The 8,045-nt window shown below is 44.6% G+C and overlaps 1 long non-coding RNA gene across 2 annotated transcripts in view; it reads left to right on the forward strand.

The window, feature by feature from the left end:
• LOC109302138 overlaps positions 1–2,227 on the forward strand; it is a 4,614-nt gene extending 2,387 nt beyond the window's left edge. For both annotated transcript variants that reach the window (XR_002098716.1, XR_002098717.1), the window contains exon 2: positions 242–2,227. This is a non-coding gene — a long non-coding RNA (uncharacterized LOC109302138). The remainder of the gene's footprint in view (positions 1–241) is intronic.
• Positions 2,228–8,045: the final 5,818 nt, after the last annotated feature.

The raw sequence follows: 8,045 nt of genomic DNA on the forward strand, positions 1-8,045 counted from the left end.
AAAAAAAAAAAAAAAAAAAAAAAAAAGTCCTTCTCCAGGGCAACTTGGCTTTCTTTTAAAAAAAACTATATAATGAGAAAAGGCTTTGTTTGAACAAAAGCACCAGCCCCTTCATTTGCATCTGGCAACTTTTCCTGGACTCCCTTTTTAATGGGATTAGTTTATTCACTCCCCACAGTAAACTTTTTTATTAGCCTCCTTTAAGAGCAAGCTCACTAAAAATTTCATTCAATTGTCCCAGCATGGAAGCCAGGACAAGCCACAACAGACCAATGAAAGGGGATTACTGGGGTAGGAAAGACAAACGCTATTTTTTTTTTTTTTTAAACTGAGCCTGGTCCCAATATCCCTTACAAGGACTTTATTTGATTATCTGCTTTAGTGTGTTTGTTTATTACTAATCACTTTGCTTTAATATGATGAACAGGCCCTAACAAAAGCAAATGTCATGTAGAAAAAGCAATCTGTATTTATATACCATGTTTCACTGTTTTTCATTTCCTTGTTTTCAATTATTCAGAACATTCACATAACAGGATCTTCGTTTCAAAGCTTTTATGCCCTTTGGCTGCTTATTCCTCACTCAAATTCAGAAACATAACTGGGCTGTGGTTTATCATGGGCAATAGATCAGGCTGGCAAGGATCAAGTTCTCTGAGTATATACTTTTGAAAAATTTGAATGCTTGTTGGCCGGTTGCCAGTATATGTAATTATGTGCTTTCCAGTGCTTCCAGGCATACTATTTTGGTTCCACTATAGCAGGAGTGTCAAACTCATTTCCTGCCCTGGGCCAGATCCAGACCATGGGACTCCTTGCAGGACAGGTCCCTGCAAGGGCATAGGGTAGCTCTGGCACCAGTGGTGGCATCTTCAGTGCCCACCCAGTACATGCAGTGGCAGCAGCAGAGCTCCAGCTCTGGTGCAGGTAGCAGCCATGCCCACTGGGGCCCAAGGACCTGCAGCAGGCCACTACCAAGTGCCCTCCCCACACCCCCAACTTCTGGTGGTCCATCAGTAGCCCAGTGGACTTAACACTTCAGCTCTGTGGGCCAGATACAGATACAGCCATATGCACCTCTGCTCTATAGGAACTTCTACTCCCTCCCTCCCAATGACATCACAAAGTTAAAACACTCACCTACAGTGTCCAGGTAAAGCAGAGCAATGCAGAGCGCTTCAGGTCTTTTGAAACCACAAGCTTAAGCTTAAGATTTTAGGGCATCAGCCATAATATCCCAAACAGTCAGAAATAACCCATTTTACTGAGAGATGACTGAAATCCTACAAGCCTTAAAACAGCTTTTTCTGAACTCGGGTGATGTATCTCATCAATTCAGATAACACCAGTCAATCTGAGACAAAAAAGAAAACAAATCATTTGCCCCAATTCACCCACTGAATAAGTCTGAAATTCCAAACACACTGCAAACTACAGCTTCATAAAGTCTGTGGACTTCCTAGAGCAAAAACATCATAAGACACCTACTGAAAGTGTCAAGACAAAACTAGAAGAAACTATTCATTCCATGAACTCAAAACCAGCATTATTATTTTTAATATTTTTGTGTTATAAGTCAAATAATTCACATAGTCCTATGCAACACCCACAACATAGATACAGATGAAGGGCCAGCTCCATCTGCTATGAAAGTTAATAGAGAAGTCCCCACAGATTTAATGGGAGTTGTATCAAACTTTACCATGGAAGGTACATCAACAAAACGTATCTGTAATTTTCCAGAAACAAATATACTTTTGCATTATATTTCCTAGCTTATTTTCAGCCCAGGATGATCTAATGTGTGTAAAATTTAAGGAAACTGATTTGCAAATGTATGTATTATCCAATTAGGGAAAAGCAGTTTTTTTTTTATCATAAGCTTTTTGTAGCCTCAGATTACTAGAAGTCAGAAAAATACACAGTACATGATATTCTATTACAGTTTTAACGCTATTGAGAACACTGCACAACAAAGCACTGCATCAACCAGTTTAGACTTTGATCCCTCTGGACCTTTACTAGACCTTGGCTAGCAGAAATTGTAAAGCCTGACTGAAGATTAACAGAAAATGCAGCAAATTCAGTCTTAATTTCATTCATTTGGCCTTTTCTCTCCATGGATTGGTGCACGCATATTCAAAACTCTTCTAGTTCTTCCAAACGGGAGACTGCTCAAAGTGAACTTTATTTTCTGAAGTACTTTCAACAACATGCTGATAAAAAACAGACTGGAATTTTTCTTTCTTTTTATCTTAACTCCTATGAAGGAAAAACCACCCCCTGCTGTGAGTTACAAAGAGGGCAGTTAACCATTACAAAAGAGGAATGTTTTGATGAGTGATGTCAGATATGCCACTGTTATTGGTTAACAGTTATATTTCTCCTCACATTTGCAGTTTCTGTTCGGACTAAAAAAGGGAAGAACTTCACAGTCCCATTTCTGACACTTGCTCATTTCTAGTAATCATACCTTTCAGCCTCTGTAAGAAGCAGTACTGCCCTGAGTGCAGAAGACAAAAGTGCAGATGGCCTTAACACTGCTCCACAGTCAGGCAGTGATGTGTAATTGGTCAACCAGTTTATCACCTATTTAATGCCAGAGTCAGCCACCTTAAACCCAATTCCCAAATCACACATTGCTCTGTCAGGAAGTGTGGGATAACCCAGACTATCCCTTTGACAAGACCCTGTCCTAGACAGCACCAAATTTATATAATAGATGTGATTCTTATCTGCCCCACGTGTATGTCACAGAAAGGGATCAGAAATACCTGAAGAGATGCCAAATTACTGGTTCCAATTCAGAGAGGTTTTCACAATGCAGGTGAAAACCATGGGTGATTGGTGCCTCCCAAGTCTGGGGGGAGCACCAGATTGACGATGGGGGGGGTCCCCAGCAGCTGATCAGTAACGGGGGGGGGTCCCCCGCGACTGATTGCCAACCACAGCTGATCACCAAGCCAGCAGCAAAACCAGAAGCGCACTTCTGCCAGCACTTCCCGTTTCATGGCTGGCACTTCCAGAGTGTGCACAGCCAATCTCAATGGGTGCACATGCACCTGCATGTGCCCCCTATACACTGCTAATGCAAACTGCCTTTTTTGCGAAGCAGAACATACACTTTATCTTACCTAAGTATTACCATCCCCTGGAAGCCAAGAAAGTCCCACCTGCTTTGGTCACTCACTAAAAGGAGTGTCTATGCCTTTGACTCAGCTCCTGACACTTGCCTCATCCCCTCAGCACCTGTCTGTTCTTTAGAGCCTGTGTTTTTAATCAGTGATCGTCCAATGTTTTTCCCTCAGTTTCCTGCCTAGTTCCCATACTCCATCCCCAACAGATTACAAGTCAGATAACTGAAAATAAGATAGCTCAAAACAACTTCAGAGAATGACATCTGAGTTGTTCTTCAAGTGTAAGTGAATGGGGTACCTGAAGCAACTGTTCACTTTCCTCCATATACGAAAGTAGCAGCAGCCCCTTATTGTAATCGTGAGGCAAACAACACAGTAACACTCAAACCAACAGGTAAAATATATAATATTCTTGAAACGTTGGAGAACTGTCCCCATTTATTTCATGTAAGTCAAATGGGTATGATTTGAAAGGTCCACTGCAATGATCAAGTACCATCAACATTTAATATAGTGACTGATTTCCTTCTTTAGCCAAATTGCCCTAATACCTAAGGAAATCTAATTCCTGAACTGAGAGCACAATCTGTCTTCACATCTATGATTAAGAGAAATACAGAGACAAATAATCCTTTTTGAACTGGGGTTGTACAAAAATAATTGGTTGCAAGAAGGCTTATGTGTGTTAACTGTGAAATTATTTTTGCATGATGAGAATCCAAGGTTTATACCACTGTCATTTCTACTGTGATGTATCTGACACAGTGGTAGGTTATGCAGTCTAAGGCTAAAAGCTAGTCAGTCCTTATGCAAAAATTGCAAATCAAATCATTCAAGGCAAGTGAACAAAGCCATTCATTGCTTTATACACCACCTTTGAACTTGATCTTATAATGAAAATAAACAACAACAAAATGTATGGTGATAGTACGCTTAAGGTTTCCAGGACATATGAATTTAATTTCACTGTGTTCTTTTCTGATAAATGGAATGCCCACATTCACTCCTTAAAATTACACCAGTCTGTGTAATTATCTAAAAATCAGTCTAAACTACAGTAGCCAGTTCATTTCCGGCTGTAACTCTGAAGTAATTGCACTGTCTTCATTGACAGTCTGAAGTACTCATTATTGGGTGCTTTGACTCATTCACACTAATTGGAAGAAATAAAATACTGAAGCAGTTGTAAATTTTAAAACCCATGTCACAGCAATTTCACCTGCTTATACAATTCCCTGATTAAAAACTTCATTAAAATACAATTAATGTTGTAAAGATGTATCAATTATTTTTTGCTACATACCTAATTAAAAGGTTGCAGTTTAAGCTGTACCTGTTGCTGACATAGGCCTTTTAATGTAATTAATGCTCTGAAAGATAGCTGAGGGGAAGAGTGTTGGTGTGGGAAAAAAGCCTTGTAAACCTTTAGGGCACCTGAGAAGGAAATGTTTCTGCCTAGAGCAGTAGTTTTCAACCTGTGGTCAGCAGACCCCATGGGGTCTGCAGACTATATCTAAAGAGTCTGCGAAAGATGACTATGATCAATCAAAAGTATGTGGATACCCACACTTACAATTCAAAGGAGTCTGCACCTCCATTTGAAATTTCTAAAGAGGTCTGCACCTCCATTCAAAAGTGTTTAAGGGTCCACAAATAAAAAAGGTTGAAAACTACTGGCCTAGAGGAACAAACAGGACATGAAGCTAGCCGTTTTAGTCTAAAGTCAAGTAGAAGACAGGGTAGATCTTATAGGCTAACCAATGCTGGTCCTTTCACAGCTTCTGCTGAAGTAAGCTTCAGCCCATGAAAACTTGTGCTGTACTGAGTTGCCCAGCACTGGGTCCTAGGCAGTAGCAAGCAGTGACCTGTGATCTGGCAGGAAGACCGGGGGTCTGCTCGCACTCCCGGGAGGGCTGCAGGGGCTCTGCCAGACTCCTCCCAGGGGTGCAGGCCCCCATCTGCCTGCTGGCTCACAGGACGCTGCTCCTGCTCCCCAGTTCCTGCTTGTCAGCAGCCTGAGGTACAGTTTCCTAGAAACCCCTGCACTGAGCTCCTTGAAACTTGGCAGGCTTCATGCTCTCAGAAGGGACTAGCATCCTTGCAAGTTTCATTGGAATCAGGCAAGAAATGACAACGTTATAGGCTGTTTCATGCTTCCCCATTATACCCCATGGGCAAAACGTTGAAACAGTGTCAAAACAGCGAAACTGTTTCAACAAAACGGAACAGAACAGTGCTTTCAAAACCAAACCAAACCAAACTCAAAATGAAACACTGTTCCATCAAAACATCGAGACAGAAGTCAAAGCAGAATGCTGCTGTTTTGCACAGCCCTAGTGAATGACTCTTTTGCCTCATTTGACATAGTAGCTGTAAAAGTGGATTGGCCCTCATCACAGAAAGCATTGTTACTATGTAACTGTGTTCTCCTTTGACCAAGGCTTCTGAGGTGATTTGCCAGCAGTTTCTAATTCTCTCTGAGAAATGTGTCTCACATAAAATCTGCATTTTCTTGCTGTCACTTGCCTGTTTTAATTCTCTCTGCGTCTTTGCAGCTGCATTCCTGTTCAGTTGTCTTCTTTCACTAGGCCTTCCTTCTTCAATCCAAAAGGAACAATACTGCATATGGTTAACTTGTTATACCTTTTGATCTGAACAATAAGCAAAAAAGTGGGGTTCTATAAGCCATTCTGGTTAAGGTGACAAATGGAGTCAGGCGTTTTGATTCAATCCTGTATGGTTACAAATTGTATACAATAAAGTCCCTAAACAGTTAAAAATGGTGTGTTTGTGACCATTCCATGCCTTTTTCAGTCAGTATACTCTCAGCATCACAGGTCTGTGGGTTGCTCTTTCTGGCTAGGCCCAGATGTTCAAAAAGCCTGAGCCTGAATTGATTCAACCTTTGCTGGTTAGTCTAACTTGCAAAGTTTGAACCAATTTGAATGCAGACAGACATTCCCTTTTCATTCCATAAATGCAGGCACATACCTGTAGTAGCTCAGGCTAGAAACCAGGAGGCGGGAGAGCAGTCCTTCCTTCCCTTCCACATGGCTGAGCTGGAGGGGGAAGGGGGGGGGGGGCATGGCCCGGCCCAGGCAGGAGCTCTTATTAGGGAGGGGTTTTCCCACCATTCCCCTCCCCCCGCGGTCAGTGAAGGAGCCAGCAGGGATTTACACAGCATTGAGTTACACAGGAAGCATTTATCATCCCATCAGCAAAACAAAAGGATCTCTCATTAGTTCAAGCTCTTAAACAACTGTTTCCAAGGAGGGAATGGAGGGACATTACCAGCTACCTGTTGATTAGCTCCAAGAGCCATAAGCCAACACAGTCCTGTCTCCCTTTGTCCTGTCTGCCATGGCACTGAGCGTTGCCAGCATGCGATATGGTAGCTAATGCTGAGAGGTGTCTGTGTAAGGCAGAGGGGATGGGGGAATCCCTGCTTGAGCAGGGGTGGTGAGGGAGAGGGTATATTCAGGCTGCCTGCTGTGGCCACAGGGCTCTCCACCCTGCTGCCCTCCCTCCAGGAACTCTGCACTGTCTGTACAGCCATGCCAAGGTGCCCCCTGCCTGCCCAATAGCAGCAGGGGCAGTAGCAACATGAAATTGTACCCCCTGCTGCTGCTGGGTGGGCAGAGGGTACATGTCTGGTGCAGGGCTCCCAGGGGAAGAGGAGCAGGACAGGGAGCCACAAGTGGACAGCCCACATCCACCCCATTCCACTCGGCACTGCTCTGGCTGTGCCACTGGAGGGGGGAAGGAGGGGAAAGAGGTGGGTATGTGTCCCACCTTTCCATTTTGAAAAGGTGGTCACCCTAGGTTTGGCCCCCATTTGGCATGAGGGCAGCCACAAACCACACCGCCCAGGTGAGCTCTACTGCATGAGTGCCCTGCCCTCTTCTTTCTCCTCTTACCCCCAGCCAGTTCCCAAGACCTAATGCCCAGGCAGCCCCCCACACCCATGCACATACATCACCCATGCACACATCCCACATTCCCCCACAACCCCATGGGGAAGGGGTGCACAGGGAGCAGATAGTAGCTCTGCTCAAGGCCCCAGCTCTGCACCTCCTTGTCCACAGGATCAGGGCTGTGCCCCAACTCTGACCCCAGCCCTGGCTCTTTGCTGTCCCTGCCTCACAACCCCAGCCCATGATCTGACCTCACCTGCCCATCCCACTCCCAAACACTGCTCTCCACCTACCCATGGCCCCATCCCACATCAGGTGTTTTGGTGAGCTGTTGTGCAAATGGAGGTGTAGTTCTGACCTGGCCTGGAACAAGTCATCAAAACTACCTATGTGGCCCCTAGACCCAATAGCTGCTATCACCTGTTGTCAATAGTATCTGGACTGCAATTAAAAGGTTGCAGTTTAAACTGTATCTGTTGCTGGCAGAGCTGTACCAGAGTGCCACAGGTGACACCTACCCCTATTTAGGCCCAAGACCTAGGTCACATGGTCTTGGCAAATCTGCTCAAATGGAGCATGTCACAAGCCCTCTTAGAGGGGATAGGGATGTTGGTGGGCTATACTCCATGGCAGAAGGGCTGGAGGTCAAAAGTGGAGGGTACTGGCAAGGTTGGGGGTGGTTGTAGCTTGGAAGTAAGTGAGGGGTGGGCATCAGGAGAGTGAGGGCTTATGAGTCAGGAGTGCAGGGCACAGGTAGTGCCAGGGGGCTGTGGTTTGGGACTGAGGGGTATCAGCATGGTCTGGGAAGCAGGGTACTGTGGGTCAGGAGTGAGGGGCAGCAGCAGGGCTGGGTGGCTGTGGCTTGGGAGTGAGGGGCAGGGACAGGGCACTGGCATATCACTACCTACCTCAATTGTATCCCCCCACAGGTGTCTTTTCTTAAACTGGAAATATGGTAACCCTATATAAAGTCACATGGGAAAAAAAGGGTTTT

Source organism: Gavialis gangeticus, unplaced genomic scaffold (genome assembly GCF_001723915.1).
Source record: "Gavialis gangeticus isolate Ggan-Ray unplaced genomic scaffold, GavGan_comp1, whole genome shotgun sequence".
NCBI lineage: Eukaryota > Metazoa > Chordata > Crocodylia > Gavialidae > Gavialis > Gavialis gangeticus.